General features: G+C 41.3%; 1 protein-coding gene across 5 annotated transcripts in view; it reads left to right on the top strand.

Moving 5' to 3' along the window:
* SGPL1 (sphingosine-1-phosphate lyase 1) overlaps positions 1-15,805 on the top strand; it is an 80,056-nt gene that overhangs the window by 6,783 nt on the left and 57,468 nt on the right. The gene's annotated exons all lie outside the window — the stretch shown is intronic.

Raw genomic sequence — 15,805 nt, 5'->3', positions numbered from 1 at the left:
TGCCTGTTTATTCTAACTTGTATTTTTCTTTCCGGATTTCTTTTTTACTTTACTGGCTTCATTTGATTGTCATCATTGGGAAATGGACAGGATCTGGTCCTAAAATTTTCCTTCTGTGAATGATGACTTCCCGGAGTAGCAAAACAAGTAGATGAAGGCAAAATGGTAAACAGATCTTGCTTGCAGTTGGGGAATGTGGGTGATTTTAGTAATGCTGTGATTCATGGCTTCTTCACAGACCCTGTTTAAGACTTTAGGCACCAATAATGATTGTAGTGAAGTTTTGGGTAGATCTTTTCAGTAGTCAGAACCCTTACTGAAATACACTTGTGTGTATATGTATGTACACATATACATGTAAACACACACATGTATATAGGCACCCACATGTATCAATATGTACATGTAGCTATACTACACACATGAATACACAAAAATATATAGATACATATGTATGTATTTGCTGTAGCCCTGGGGATGTCTTTGTTTTATCATTTTTAAAAAATAGTCTAAACTGTAGAAACTTCTTTTTTCTGCTTCTGTGACTAAACTCCTAGAAAAAAAATCTTATTTAACACTGTCCCCACTTGATTTTCATGCCTTCACTCCACTTCTCTCATTGAGTTCCTGTATGTAAGATATAGCTGAGTGCCATACACATGAATGGACTTATTACTTCATGGATTCTTAGGTTCTGTCTCATAATCTAATCAATATTCGTTACTTTCAGAATGCTGATTCTTTAGAGGGATTGTCAGCCAGAGTTAGTTTGGAAATGGTAGGTGATTGCTTTCTATTTCTTCAGCACTGCCTAATGTTGTCTTTGTTTTGGGAGTGGAAATGTTTGTCCTGGTGTGGATTCACATAGGTCTATCTAAAAGATAGCACGATTACTGCATGAGGCAATCTTTGGAAACAATCAGCTGTTCTTTTCTTGAATTCTTGTGTAGAAACAATCAGCTGCTCTTTTCTTGAATTCTTGTGTAAGGTGCAGTAGTAGAGAGTCTGTTGCCAGTGCCAAGTGCATCATGTTTTCAGATGGTGCGATTGTCAGAACCCTGTACTTGGTTGACTTTAAAGAGTTTGATTACATGGGGTGTGTGTGTGTATGGGAGTGTGAGAGTGTATGGCCAAATAAATGTAAGCTACAAGTTTGTGGGAAAACTGGTTAGAGTAAGTGCTGTAGGCAAATCAGGGGAGGCTTCATGGAGGTGAAAATTGTTCTGGGCCTTGAAAACATGGCCTTTGTTCTTAATTAACTTAGACTCTTAAGTGTGTGAGAAGTGCAGATAAATTACTGTGAACTCTTCTCAGGAGGGAGCCTGGGGCCCCTTAAAGGATGGAGAAGATTTTGAGGCGTAGAGATTGACTGGTTGTGGAACATCTGTGCTGAGGGCCAGGCCCAGGGATGGGAAAGGATGGGATGGGTTTAGGGGCGGCATGTAGCAAAGGTCTAGTTTGACTGCAGCATAACAGTAGTCTAGAAAAGTGGTTTGGAGCCCAGTTGTGAAGATCCTTGAATGCTGGGCTAATGGGATTCTACTTTCTATGAAATGTGACAAAGAGTCACATAAAGGTTTTTGAGTAGGATTGTAAGATCCAAGCAGAAAGAGTTACTGGCCCTGGAGTCTGGCCACCCTGGCTCTGACACCATCTGCATGACCTGGGTGAAACAGGTCCTTTCTGTTTCTCCACAAGCATAGCGCTTCAAGTTGAGCTGATGACCTCTGAGCTCCCTCTCCCTCCCTCCTCTTGGTCTGTGGCAGTCTGGTGAGTGCTGTGTAGACATCATCATGGTTTTGTTAAGTGACACCTAATAAGGGTCAGAGGCAGGCTTGAAGCTAGGCTTTACTGCCTCTGATCAGTACAGTCCATCAGGAAGAGGCAGGAGGGCCCTCTCTGGAGGGTGATTGGAGTTGGGGGAGATTCTAGGTGAGGTAAGGAGTTCAGAAAGTTGCAGTAGCATGAGTTATGTATATATGGAAATTGTTTTGCTTGAATATATGTGATTGTTATAAGGGTTTTGTTTACCTTCCCCTCCTCCCCCCACTGGTGAGGGGAAATGGAAGGGAGAGAAAATAAAATGCTTGTTAATGGAAAAGAAATGTCTTTAAAAAATAAGATATTGCAATAGCCTATAGGTCTTATTTGTGTCATTTATAACATACAACTATATTATTGTAGCTGTTTTCTCCACATACACTTATATCTTATCTCTCTCAGTAGACCATAGGGCCAGAAGCATGTCTTAGGCTTTGTCATAGTTCCCAGTGCCCTGAGCACAGGACTAGACACGGTGAGGACTCTTGATGGTGCGAATGATCACTAGAGGGGTGCTGGTGGTGGGAGTGATAAAGACAAAAATGACAGAGATGGAACCAGCCCTTGGAATCTAGAGGTCCTTAATGAATGTTGCTTGGTAGACCTGACTTTCATTCAGAGGAGGGCAGGTGGTGGGTTTTCTAGCATCCTCACTGCAGGCTGGCAACCAATCCTCTTTATTCCCTCATGTGCTAGCGCTGAGGACCAGGAGTGTGCAGCACATTGGTGGTTGGCAAGCACTTTTAGCTTTTCAAGAGGAAGGGGCTTCATTAAAATATTCATTTGTGGGGATTTCTCTCTTCCCAACCAGCAATCAGGTGAGTCATTGGCTGAATCAGGATCAACACATTGGGACTGGAGAGGAAAGGCTGCCCCAAAGCTATGTTCTCCAAGTGGGGTCCTTGAGGTCAAAACTGTTTGAAAATAATGCTAAGAGGTTATTTGCTATTTAAATACCCCTCCATTTTCCAGCTGTATTTTTGTGAGGCCAGATTTTCTTAACTAAAACACCATATAGTAATAGCTAGCACTTATATAGATAGTGCTGCTAGGTGGTTCAGTGGATAGAGTGCCAGGCCTGGCATTGAGTTCAAATCCAGCGTCAGACAGTTACTAGCTGTGTGACTGTGGATAAGTCACTTAGCTCCTGTGTAACTCCTGTATATGTCAGCTTCCTCATCTGTAAAATGAGCTGGAGAAGGAAAAGGCAAACCACTCCAGCATCTTTGCTAAGAAAACTTCAAATGGGGACTTAACTGAAAAGACTGAACAACAAATATAGTGCTTCATAAATGTTATCTTATTTTATCTTAGCAACAATCCTGTGAGGGAGGTGCTATTGTTATCTCATTTTGCAGATGAGGAAACTGAGGCAGATAGAAGTGAAGCGACTTTCTCAGGGTCCCACATGTAGTAAATGTCTGAGACCAGATTTTGAGTTCAGGTCTTCCTGACTTCAGATTGAATTCAAAAGTGGATATGAGAATCCAACTTAAACAGATTTGCAAAAAATATGCAAGATGATGCCACTGTTGTCACTAAAAATTTTTTTGTTTAGAGAAACGTAGGTATTTTTCATCAAAAAATTTTGTTAATATGTAATGGGTTAAAAATTTGTTAGCTTAAATTTCTAGTACAGAAATATTGATATAACTAGGATTGTGCTGGAGCAAGTTCTAACCTGATTGAAAGCTACAAATCAGGGCTTTGTTTGTCCTTTTACTAATTGTCTGGATTTAGGAAGATGATGATGCTAATAATGGAAATCAAACTAAAAACTGTGTGTATGCATCCCTTTTCCCCCAGAGAGCCCAGTTGTTAAACCTTTAGCTGTACACCCCTGTAGTGCTCTATAAACATACTTATAAACTCTAATCTCAGCAGCTGGAGGCTCTGGGAATGAAGTCATCACCAGCCTGGGGCCCTCAGGACCATAGTTATCTAATGATAATAATAACAATGGCATTTAGAGAGCGCTTTAAGATCTGCAAAGTGTAAGCCTCACCAAATAAGAGTGTAAAGAGGGCCTGAGATCAGAGAGTTTGAGAAATGCAGATTCCCAACATTTCCTTGGGGAGGTTATTTCTCTGAAGTCTTGGATTAGGAGGCCGGAGTGATGGATGGTGGTGGTTTGATTTGGAGATAGGGAGGAGACTAGAGGACTGTAGGGAACTTCCAGCTGTGGCTCAGGTCTTTTGTTACTGGAAATGATCTCAGATTTCAGAGAAAGAGCTTCTACAATTGAATCCCACAGATCAGGCCTTGACCTTTGTGATTGGCTGGTTGGGGCCCTCTGCTCTATACAGAACAATTGTGGGCTGTAAATGAGAAAACTTTAGTTGTTTCTAGAATTGAGATTTTTATAGTTAGTCAGATAAGTTGATGTAAAAACTTAGGTGACCAGATTTCTGATCATTTTCTGCTGGAACCTCTATTAACAACAGTTTCTGCCATTATAATGCAAATGTAAGGCTGGAAGTGAAGAGTCAAAATTAATAGACAGGACTAAGTGTTATAGAGAATATGAGTAGCAATTCTTCAACTCTGATAATATTTTGCTTAGGAAATAACCTAAGTTATTTGCCTCAAATTGCACAAGGAGTCACTATGAATGCTAAAATTTTACCTGAGATCTTCAGACTCCAGGTCCGGGGCTTGAACCACACTGACCTCTTGTGAGTGTAGACTGAACTCATCAGACAAAAGACAGTTGTTATTTAGAATTATATCACCCATAGATTAGACCTTTTTGACAGGGCTTTGTTACTCAGGAGATAGTGCTTTTTTGGGCTTGCTTCAGAAGAATCCTTTCTGGAGATACTGGATGCTTTTCGTGGCCTAGGAACATCACTGGACAGGTTTTTTGATCTTGATTTCTGGACTCAAACTCTTCTAAAGCCTGAGTTTTGTTGACTTTTTTTCTTAAGAAATTCCCTCTTTCCCAGCTCCTCTATAGGGTAGGTAAGCCATGATGGCAAGTAGCAGGCCTAGGAATGGTGGGTGACGGGTAGGTAGAGATGTGGATTTAGGTTCTGCATAAAGTACAATGGATTGCCTTGTGTCTTCAGTAAAAGCTGGTGGAACCACTTGTTGGGTATGTTGTAGCAGGAGTCTGTATGCAGACACAGGTTGAACCCTATGGCCCCTGAAGCCCTAGTTTCTCTCTGTGAATACTCAGTTTTTGATGCTCAGCACCTTGTCAATGCCCTCAGTTGTCTGTCCTGCCTGGAGGACTAGAGGGTAGAGCAGTAAACTTGCAAAGCCTTTTTTACAGAGAGCTCTGAACTTTCAGAACTTTCCAGGGAACTCTCACTTCCCATTAGCTACTCAGCTTGGTTTTAGCTCCATAGAACATCATACCCCTTCACCCTCAATCCCTGCTTCCATCTGCCTTTTCCGGGGGGGAGGAGGGGTCATTCCCCATTACATTGTAAGCTCCTTGAGGGAAGAGACTTGCTTTTCTTTTTTGTATCCCCTGCGCTTAACACTGTGTGTGGCACATAGTTGATACTTAATAATTGTTAATTGAACTGAATATGTATACACCGAAAAAAATCAGTTATATAATTATTTGGATGAGCCTTATTTAAGATGATGGAAAGGGTCCTCGGAAGGTAGAGACTCTTACTAGTCTGTATTTAAATGTACGTTCTAGGTGGGTAACTGTACTTGTTAGTATTGTCTCAATCTAAGGAGAGCATCGAGAAGAAAATAAGTACAGTCATTTTCCTAGAAGGTTTGACAATGGGTAGAAGCAGCAGTGTATTCCCAAAATAAAATTATATATAAATAATAAATACAGCAGTAGTATATTCCCCAAACAAAATATTTTTGGCTTTGTAATACACTTGAAGTTTTTGTAACATTTGCCTTCCTAATTGTGTTTTGTCTAGTCTCATGTTATATATAGGTTGTACTCCCTCAGAATATTCTAATTGAAAGTGGGTAAGTCAAGCTAAAATTAAGCATGTGCCCCAAGGAGTTGATTTTCATGTATGTAAGTCCAAATGCCAAAGTATGTAAACATAGAAATTGGATAAGCATATAAATAGCAATATATATGAAACTTCAGGGTAGAGTGGAATAAAATAAAATATTATGGCAAATTAATTGGGAGAGAAGAGAAGGGTACAGGAGAGGGTAATTTGCTGGAATTAGCTTAGCAAATATTTATTAACCCTCTTTCTATGTCTAAGGTATTGTGCTGGGCCTGGGGATACATCTGTGGCCCCTGGGAGCTTATATTGTCATCAGAGTATTCATCATTTATTTCCAGAGAAGTGACTGGGCTGCAGCCTAGTTAGTTTGGAAAGCCTAAGGATGATACTGAAGGAGAGAGATATGGTTGGAAGAAAGGGAAATAGTTCTTTTTGATAAAGAGATCCTGAGATCATAGATTTAATGTTGGGAGAGACTTTAGAGCAAAGGTTTCTAAGCTTATTACTCAGCATCTCCCTGGACGTCTACTTTCTCTAACCCTTTTGACATTTTTTAAAAATTTATGTCATTTAAAAAATATTAAATATTTAAAAGTGATACTTCTTAAGTTTAATAATTTGTAGTAAATTTGCGGGTTTTTTTCCTGCATTGAAATTTTGATGATGCAATATGGCAATATCATATTGTAAACAAGTCATTATATTCACATGTTCCTGGTGATGTATGCAGGACTACCGGACAGCGCATGAATGACATACTCGTCTGCCAACACTTACTTATAAAGACCTGTTGGCAGACTTGATCATTGATGGGTTATAACTTGCACTTTATTTGAGAAATAATGTAATCACTGTGTTTTTAACTCTATTACACAATAGATGAAACATGTACAAACCGTTTTTCAGAATTTTCTTATGCTTCCACTGCCCCCTTATTTTTATTCAATGCCCCTCAATTACATCTGAGGCTGCTACTACTCCCCTGGATCATTCTAGCTCACCTCAGAGGGTGGTATCACCGACTTGGGAACCTATGCAGAGGCTATCTACTCCAACCTTGTTTTATACATGAAGAAACTAAGACTCACAGAGGTGAAATGACTTGACTAGGATCCTAAACTGTATTTGAACTTAGATCTCTCTCACTCTAAGTCCAATACTCTATCTACTAGGGTAGGCTGCATTAAAATGGAAGGGTGGGCCCACAACCTGCTGAGAGTTCTTGTTTAGGTGTGGAAAGGGGAACCTAGTGTTATTCTCTAGGACTATAATATCACAACATTGGAAAGGGTCTCAGATTTACCTTCAGCCTCTTACCCATGCAGAAATCTCCTCCTGAACATCCTGGAGTGGGTTGCCTGTAGCCACTCTTTGAATATTTCCAATGATGAGAAGTTACTACACAAATGGCCCTGTCCCATTACCGCATAACTTAGTTGTTAGATTAGACATTATGTCCTATTGTGGTTGAGGTTTCTGTCCATCCATCTTTACTTTAGTTTGGCATAAGGGTAGATAACTTATCTATACAGTCTTGTGTAAAGAACAGTACAGCATTGTGTCTTCTTTTTGGTCTCATTTTCCTTTATCTCTTCCTTTCAAATCCCACTAATTAAGACTTTTTTTTCCTTTTGGGAAGGAGAGCTTCACTAGGACTGTGTCCAACACAGCCTTTATGAGTTTTTCCTTTTGCAATTATGGAAAAACATAAGAATAATTTGATTAAAATTCTTAAAGATCAACTTTCATTCTGAAGTGAGATCTCAGAAAGATTTGCTTCTGATGTGTGGCAGTAGCTTGGAAAGAGTGATATGTCTTCATATCTGACTGGCTTTCTAAAACCTGGCTATCAGTGAAGACTTTGAGAAGACTTTGATTTGTGTGTTAGTGTTCTTCATGAAAGTCCCAATGCTATGCCATGATATGGAGGCTACCCTGGGTTCTTCAGACTGTGCCAGTGGAGTGCAAGGACTACCGGGTGCCACCATCTGAGGGTCTGCCTCACAGGTATGGAGAGGCTGGATGCCTCATGATGACTGGTTTTGGCTGAATGGTTTTGCTCATGAAGATTGGCCCACTCCTAGGAAAGGCCATCAAATGCTTTGCCATCAGGATCCTTGAAGTATGGAGGACATGATCTCAGAGCACATCAGAATGGTTGTTTACTTTAGGTTAGATCCCCTCCCTCTCATGGCTCACAAAGAGACTTTGGTCCCTGGGAAACTCTTGAGCACATCAGCTTTTGGTCAAGATACTTTTACTCTTCTAAGTTTATCTTAGAGATAGTAACAACTGATAGAGCTCAGGGACAGAATAATGACTCTGCTCTTAGAATGTACCCTAGTGAGTTCAGAGTTTAAATCTGATTTTCTGGTTGCTGATCTTAGGACAAAAATCACCCTTTGAAGGGCCCTGGGAATCTGAGTGTCCAGACTGCTACAGGTATGCTCAGTGCTGGGAGGAGATGGTTCTTTGGAGAATTTAAAAAAAAAAAGAAAACCATTTATTTGAACTTATTTGTTTTCTTTCCTCTTGTTGGAAGTAATTTTGGCAAAGTAACTTAAAAGGAATAGGCTTTTTGAGACAGTCATTAATTGTTTTGGTAGCACTAGATCTGTGAGAAGATTTAGGCAAAAGGAAATACTCACTTTCAATTTGTAAGATAACTTGGCGCCACTTTCTTGGGCTTGTGCCCTGTCTGGACATGCTGGGGGCAGGGAAGAAGGGCATCTAGGGGACTTTTAGACCTCATCCCTCCAGATGACACAGAGGCCCCTGGGGCTTTCCTAGTAAAGGTGATTCTGGTGTTAGTCTGTTTTTTTTTTTTTTTTTGATCTGTGACTCTTATTTATAGGCTGTAAACATTCTGGACTTGGTTTAGTACTCACTCCTGCTTTTGAAGCAGGTTAAAGGGTACCATACTTGGAACTCTGCTAGAATCACTACAGTTACAGAAAGCTTAGGCACGTGTTATCATCTGAGTTATGTTCTGGGAAGAATGACAGCATCGGTTCTCAGTGCTTGGCAGACACCACCTTACCAATCATTGCTTAGAACGAGGGTCAGGATATATCTTCAGGACCTGTCCTCAGATTTTTAAAGTTTTTTTTAGCTGTGATGTCACCTTCCCTTTGTATCTCCCTATTCCTTTTTTTCTCTCCTTCATTCTCATTTTTGTCAGGTAGATTATAGGAGCAGTGATATAAGTTGCAGAGAGGCAGATTTAGGCTCAATATAAGGATAGTTTTGCCAATGATTTGAGCTATCCCAAAGCTACCTCTGAAGTTTAGAGGGGAATTCACTTAAGTCTAAGTTTAGCTGGAGGACCTCGGAAGCCCCTTCACTTTCTGAGATTCTGTGAAATCAGTGGACATCCTTGCTATGAGAAAACACACACTGGCAGAGTCCCACTAGCCTAACTCATAAGTTTGTGACTGATGAACCAGTGTTTTGAACCCACCCATCCACTCCGAGTAGATATTACATGTGCTCGATTGTCTGCTCCAGAGTTGTCAGAGTCAAGCTTCCTTGAGCTTCTTTGGTTTCTGCTAAGCATTGCAGTTCCATTTAACCAAGTCTCTGAATTGTTGGGGAGGGTGTTCTTGTTCAAGTGTGACTTAGCCTCCATGACCTTTGTGTGAGAGGCTCCTTTCACTGTGAGACTGCGATCCTCTTGTTTTTGCATGGCACAAGACCCCTTCTCTGTTCTAAGGGAGACAGAGGGGGAGCGATGCAGGCCTTCTTGTTCCAGTTAACTCTCTGCATGAGGTCCTGGTCATTGAATTAGACTGATTCCATGAATTTCCCTCTATTTCCTGATATTTGAAGGCTGCTTATCTGGTTCTACCAAGACCTGGTCATGACTTTCTAATTCTGAGCATACATAGGAGCATTTGTTTGCTCACTCATGAAAATAACAGTAAACATCACTAACGAGGCAAGCTTATAGATCATTTTTTAGAAATAGCTTCTTTAATCAATAACTTTTTATGGAATACTTAGGTAGATAATTGGCCCTGAAGCTCTTGGCCTGTTCCTGACCTTTATTTTGAACAGGGCAGGCAGTCTTCGAGCGTCTGGCATTTCTCAGAGCTTCTTACATCTCCAGCTCATTTTGCAATCTTTAGATGAGAAGCTTTTATCTCTAAAAGGCTTTGGGTTAGCCAGATTTTAGGAGACATGACTCCAGTGAGACCTTTGTACCTGATCTGGGTGGAGTTTTATCTGCAGGATTATAGGCAAAGTCGATCCAGAACTATTCTGTTCTTTGCCCTTATTTTTCCTCCTCCATCAAACCTGTCTTTCCTCTTTTCCATGGAAAACATGGACTTGTTTTGACAGAGTGGAACTCCTTTATGATGCCAAGAAGAGAATTAACTCCTACTCTGAAGGTTGCGTTAGAATGGCTCTTGCTATGAGTAGTTGTGGTAATTTTTATCCCAAGAGGAAACCTTGCATCTCCTTAGAGACGGGGTCTGTTTTTTTCATTTAAGACTGAGTTGTAGATGAGTAGATTTTGCATGGAGTTACTTTGTAGAGGATATAACTTTGGAATTGGAAGGAAAGCTTTGTAACTATGAAGGTCGGCAAAAGGCCTAGGACTGCGAGGAAGTCAGAGTGCCCAATGGAAGTCCCTTTTCCTCTGGATAGGACTGGATGTAAGCTATGGCTTTTCATAAAAATTCACTGGAAATGTGACCTTTACAGCCTTCTCTGGCAATGCTTTTCAGGATGTTTTCAATTCCTGCCATCCCCAGAAACAGTAAGACTTTTGAGGGAAATTTTGCAAAGGATTTCAGTGTTTAAAAAAGCTAATTCATCTTCAGTTTGAGAAATGCCTAGTCATTTCTAGGTGCTGAGAGACTGGGGAAAAGAGGAGCATGGATCGTTTCTTCCCCATGAGAGACCTCTCGGGGTTCTTTCTATTGTATTTTTTCCCTTTATGTAGGAAAGGCCTGTGAAATGTAGGTATTCAGATAATTGTTTTAGCCCAGATCTCAGATAACCATTTGTTACAAACTTTACTTCATCCTGATTGATTTTCTTGGCCAGTTAATAAATAGGAGCACTGGGCAACTTTATCAGGTATTGCACAGTGATTTTTAGCTTTGCACCTTTTCATTCAAGCAACAAATATGTTAAGTGAGCTTTGATATTATAAAGCCTAATACTGTTTGAAGCTTCTTTCCTGAGGAGTGTCTGGATGTCTGGGTTTATATGGTAAGATTCTTCCTTTTTATCCCTCTGTTAGTCTTTTCAGTATTCTTTTAGTATTCTTTCCTCTTCAGTCCCTTGGCAACGTAGGCAGGATATGAAGCATAGATCTATTTGTGACAATGGGGCTGTCATGACAATGGCAGCATTTCTGGGTTAAGGGAAAGTGATATCTAGAGAGAAGATGGGGGAGCATTTGAGAACCACTGGCCTAGTACTACCAATTAGCCAATGGGGAAATGAAAGGCAGGGCAAGGTACAGAGAGAGGAGGGAAGGTCCTTTGGGAAAATCTATTTTTCTGATTCTTTTTTGTTCATTCTTGCCAGGAAGATAGTTATTTAGCTGCAGATGTACTTTTATTTTCTTTTGTTTCAAGTTTTTTTCCCCCATTGGGATTGGTTGGGGTGAGAGGTGGAGAGCTAGTTATATAGGGCGATTTTATCTTGGGTACTTTTCATATTGTTTTGTGAACATAGAAGTGAGTTTCTCTATTGCCACAGCGATTGCCTCGGTGAAGAGAACCTTACTCAATTATCATAGATCTCAGCACACAGCAGGCACTTCATAAAGGTGCCCTGATCATCATTGACAATAAATGTTTTCCTATTGACTGTGATCGGTAGCTTGTGATGAGGAGGAAGAGATTAGATTGCCAGATCAACTCCGTTCTACCATTTCTCTTTCTAAGACTTGATTCCTTCTGTTCAGTGAGGGTCATTATAATCTAGTTTTTTCTGAGGAGCCCAAAAAAGTATGTATTTTTCTTACCAGTTTTATATTTGGATTTTGAAGCTGCAAAGTTTTATGACTTAATGAAAGGATGAATGCCCTTCCTTTGACTCCCTATTCTTTTAGGGTCATAAGTGGAGAAAGACAGTCTTTGCTCCCTGGCTGTTTTCCTGAAGAATCTGTCACTTATGTAACTTATTCCTTAGCTTGCAATTTAGTTCTTATTAAGCCATGTAGTTTTCATTAGCTTCTATTGGTCAGTCTTGCAGACCATTTCCCAGAGCAGCATGTGAGAAGCTGGGTAGAATACGTTTCTTCCGTCTTCCATGGTGTTCTAGGCTGCAAAGCCAGAGTTTCCAGCTCTTCTTGAAAAGCTCTTGGGACCTGTATTGTGCAATAGTGATAGAGGAGAGCAAAACCTAGTCCTTGATCACACAATTCCAGGGTGGGAGGTTTTGATCTTAGATAATATCTTGCTAAAGATCAGGTATGAATTGTAAGTTATCAGTGGACTTTTATGTATGTAATGCTGATAAATCCAGATTGGCACTGACTTGGTATTTCTTGGTATAAACTCAATGAACTTGGTGCCCCATCTGAATGGCAAGCCAATCAGCCCATTGCTAGATTCAAAGGGTCACAGAAAAACTGGATTAATCATCTACCTTTGAAATAATACCACAGTCACTTTTGCTGCTCTCAGTTTCTAACAAGGATATTGGCTTTCAGTTGCCCTCTTTCTTCCTCAGCTTTGTTAGATATAGGATGGTTAGCATAGGCAAAAACCTACTAGTGTGCTGATTTGTCGACTAGCATCCTGCCAAAAAAAACCTGTTAACGTTTTAGGCATTGCTTTTTTCTAAAAGTTATTTTCTGTGTTTTAGGGTTGTCAGGGAGTGAAGCTTCAGCACTGTGAAGGCTTAGAGAACTCTCAGTGTCGGGTAGTTGGGGGCTGCCAGCTCCTTCCCAAGAGTCCAGTGTTGCCTCTTTATTGGTTGGTGATCTTTGCTCCTAATCGTGTTGTTGCAGAGTCCCAGTTCTGGCACCTTATTTTCCAGCTGAAAAAGATGAAGTCTCCTGGAGAGATTGTATACTGTGGACCAGTCTTTCAGAAGTTCCTTCTTAGTGTGAAAAACTTTGGCATGTGACTTTGTATCAATTCCAGGAGAGGGAGCCATGTCATGTACAGGTTGTATAGGGACCTGGCCACTGCTGATGCTGCCACTTAGTGTTACTGAGATAGGGGGCCCATCACTGTGCCTGGGCCTACTCTCTCCAGGTCATGAAAGTAGAAGGAATTCTTGCTAGCAAGTACCACTGGCCTGAAGTCGAGCAGTTTCATTCCTCCCTGCTGCCCCATGGAGTTTGGTGTTGCCATCACAAATCACATTTCACTAAATCTTTGGGATTTATCTCTAGAGAGGAGAAGTGACTTAACGGGTCACATAAGCTATTTCAGGGGTGAGGAACCTGTGGTCTCAAGGCCACAGCTGGCCCTCTAGGTCCTCAAGGGCGGCCCTTTGACTGAATCCAAACTTCACAGAACAAAACTACTTAATAAAAGGATTTATTCTGTAAAACTTAGATTCAATCAAAAGACTGTAACCAAGGACCTAAAAGACCATAGATGGTCTCAAGGCTGCAGGTTCCCCAGCTCTGAATAGCTATTCAGTAATACTTCAGGATTTGAAACTATGTCTTGTGTACACTGAGGGGGTTGCCTGATGTGGAAATGATCCTGCGCTCTTGAAGGTGGTGTCTGGAGAGAGCTTCAAGTACACTTTTTAAAAAAAATTTGTTTATTTATTTATTTAACTTTTAACATTCATTTTCACAAAATTTTGGGTTCCAAATTTTCTCCCCTTTTGTCCCCTCCCCCCACCCCAAAACACCGAGCATTCTAATTGCCCCTATCACCAATCTGCCCTCTCTTCTATCATCCCTCTCTGCCCTTGTCTCCATCTTCTCTTTTGTCCAGTAGGGTCAAATAACTTTGTATACCCCTTTACCTGTATTTCTTATTTTCTGGTGGCAAGAACAGTCAAGTACCCTTTTAATGAAAGAGCCCTTTGCTTTTCTAGTACTACCCTTAGCTAAGTACGAGAGCATACTGTCAGCTAGGTGATGAATTCTTTTACCTTGGCAACTCATAGTGGCCCTCAGTCCTGTAGGGCCCCCTCCTGTTCCTTCAATGACAGTAACTAAGACTTAACACAGTTTTTAGACTGTATGTAAATAAACATGGTTAAAAGTCGATACTCTGAATGTGAGACCCTGGTCCAGTAATTGACAAGTAGGCATACTAGTGGAGGAACTGAGTCATGCCAGTGTTGGCATTCCCACCATAAAAAAACCTAGAAGACATAGATGGTGTCCAGGTCTTTTTGAAGAGACGGAGCAAAGAATAAGTGGATCTGGGTTTATAATGCATCCGAGGGCAGCAAGAAACATCATTTCATGGGATGCCTGCTCATCTTGATCTGCAGTGCACATGAGGAGTGTTTGCAAAAAAAGACAGTCATGAAGAACACTTGCAGGGTTGGGAAGGAAGAAAAATTCCGCAGAGGCAGTGGAAAGAACACTGACCTTTGGAGGCAAAGGCCTGAGGTCAGATTCCAGCTGGCCACTGTGATTCCTAGCTTGTGATTTGCCTCAGGCAAATGATGTAACTTCCCTTGGCCTCAGTTTCCTCATCTTAACAATGAAGGAGTTGGCCTTTTTCATTTCTAAGTCTGATATATCTGTATGGCTTGAACTTCACAGAAGCCAACTTCAGAGCCCCCTTCCTTGATTGTCACCTTCTTGGAGGATGTCTTCCTATGGAAGTACCATTGACATCTCTACATGTGCAAGCCAGAACTCGTTCTCTTCCTTTCTAAACCTCTCCTCCCACTAGATTTCTCTATCTCTGCTGAAAGCCACCATCCTTCTAGTCACCCAGCCTGGAAGCGATAGGATGTCAGTACCTTTAAAACATGTGCTGTTTTCTTTTGTCTTCCTGTCTCTAGGGCCCAGCACAGTGCCCTGCACACAGTAAATGCTTAATAAATGTTTGAATTAAGGTAAAATGCTCAATTTTCCCCTCTTATTCTGGTATCCAGTTAGTTGCCAAGTTTTAATGATTTTGTCTTTACAACATTCTTCTTATCTGTCTTTTCTCCACACACAGGGGCCACTGCCCTCGTGTTTTAGGCTTGTCGGACCTCTCACCTGAATTGTGGACAAAGCCTCCTCTTTGCCCTCTTTGCATTTGGTCTCTCCTGTCTCCACTGCTGCTTTTTTTCTTAGTGTGTGATTTCTTCAGTGTGAGAAACTCTTGCTTGAAAATTTCTTCAATTCCCACACCATTGGCAAGCTAGTCTTAGAGAGCTGAATGGAACATTGATAGGCAGAGTGACTTTCCTGACTCCACTCCATGGCTGTCCTTGATTGACCATGCATGCAGTCCTTCATCATGGCCTTGGTATTCCTAAAGGATCTGACCATGTCCCCCTGCTCACCAGTCTTCTCTTCCCTCTTGGGGTCCAGGGGTAGCTACAAACTCTGTCACCCGGCATTTGAAGCCCTTCCCAATCATTTTATGAAGTCTTCAGCCGAACTGAGCTTACGCCCTTCTGTTCCTGCACCTCCTTGCCCCCAACCTCACAGTCCATCTGTCCTGCCTTTGTGCTTGCTTCTAGCTCACCTTTGTGCATAGAAGGTTCTTCTGTGCACCTCAGCCTCCTTATGGCCTTTGGGAATCCTTGGTTTCTTTCAGAGCATAACTGAGCTACCACCTCTTTTCCAACTCTTCCTTGACTTCTCCCAGTTATTTTGACTTTCTCCATCCTCATTTTGTCTTGGATTTCTTTGTCTGTGTTCACTTTGTATCTGCCCTTGACCCCCACCCTGCATACCCCTTGAGGGCAGGTACTGTGTCGTTTGTCTTTTGCGCTTTTCAGTGTTTGTTGGATTGAATTGAATTGTGTGTTTTGCCTCTTCCGTTTGTTGGCAAAGACTAGCCTTGTGTCCCTCATTACACAGGAAGAAGATAAGGTCTAGAGGAGGTGGGATGACTCCTTGACATGTCCTAGGAAGCCACTTGACTATGCAGGATAAACAC

Source organism: Notamacropus eugenii, chromosome 1, assembly GCF_028372415.1.
Source record: "Notamacropus eugenii isolate mMacEug1 chromosome 1, mMacEug1.pri_v2, whole genome shotgun sequence".
NCBI lineage: Eukaryota > Metazoa > Chordata > Mammalia > Diprotodontia > Macropodidae > Notamacropus > Notamacropus eugenii.
The sequence above is the reverse complement of the archived record's forward strand: the minus strand, read 5'-3'. Positions and strand labels throughout refer to the sequence as shown.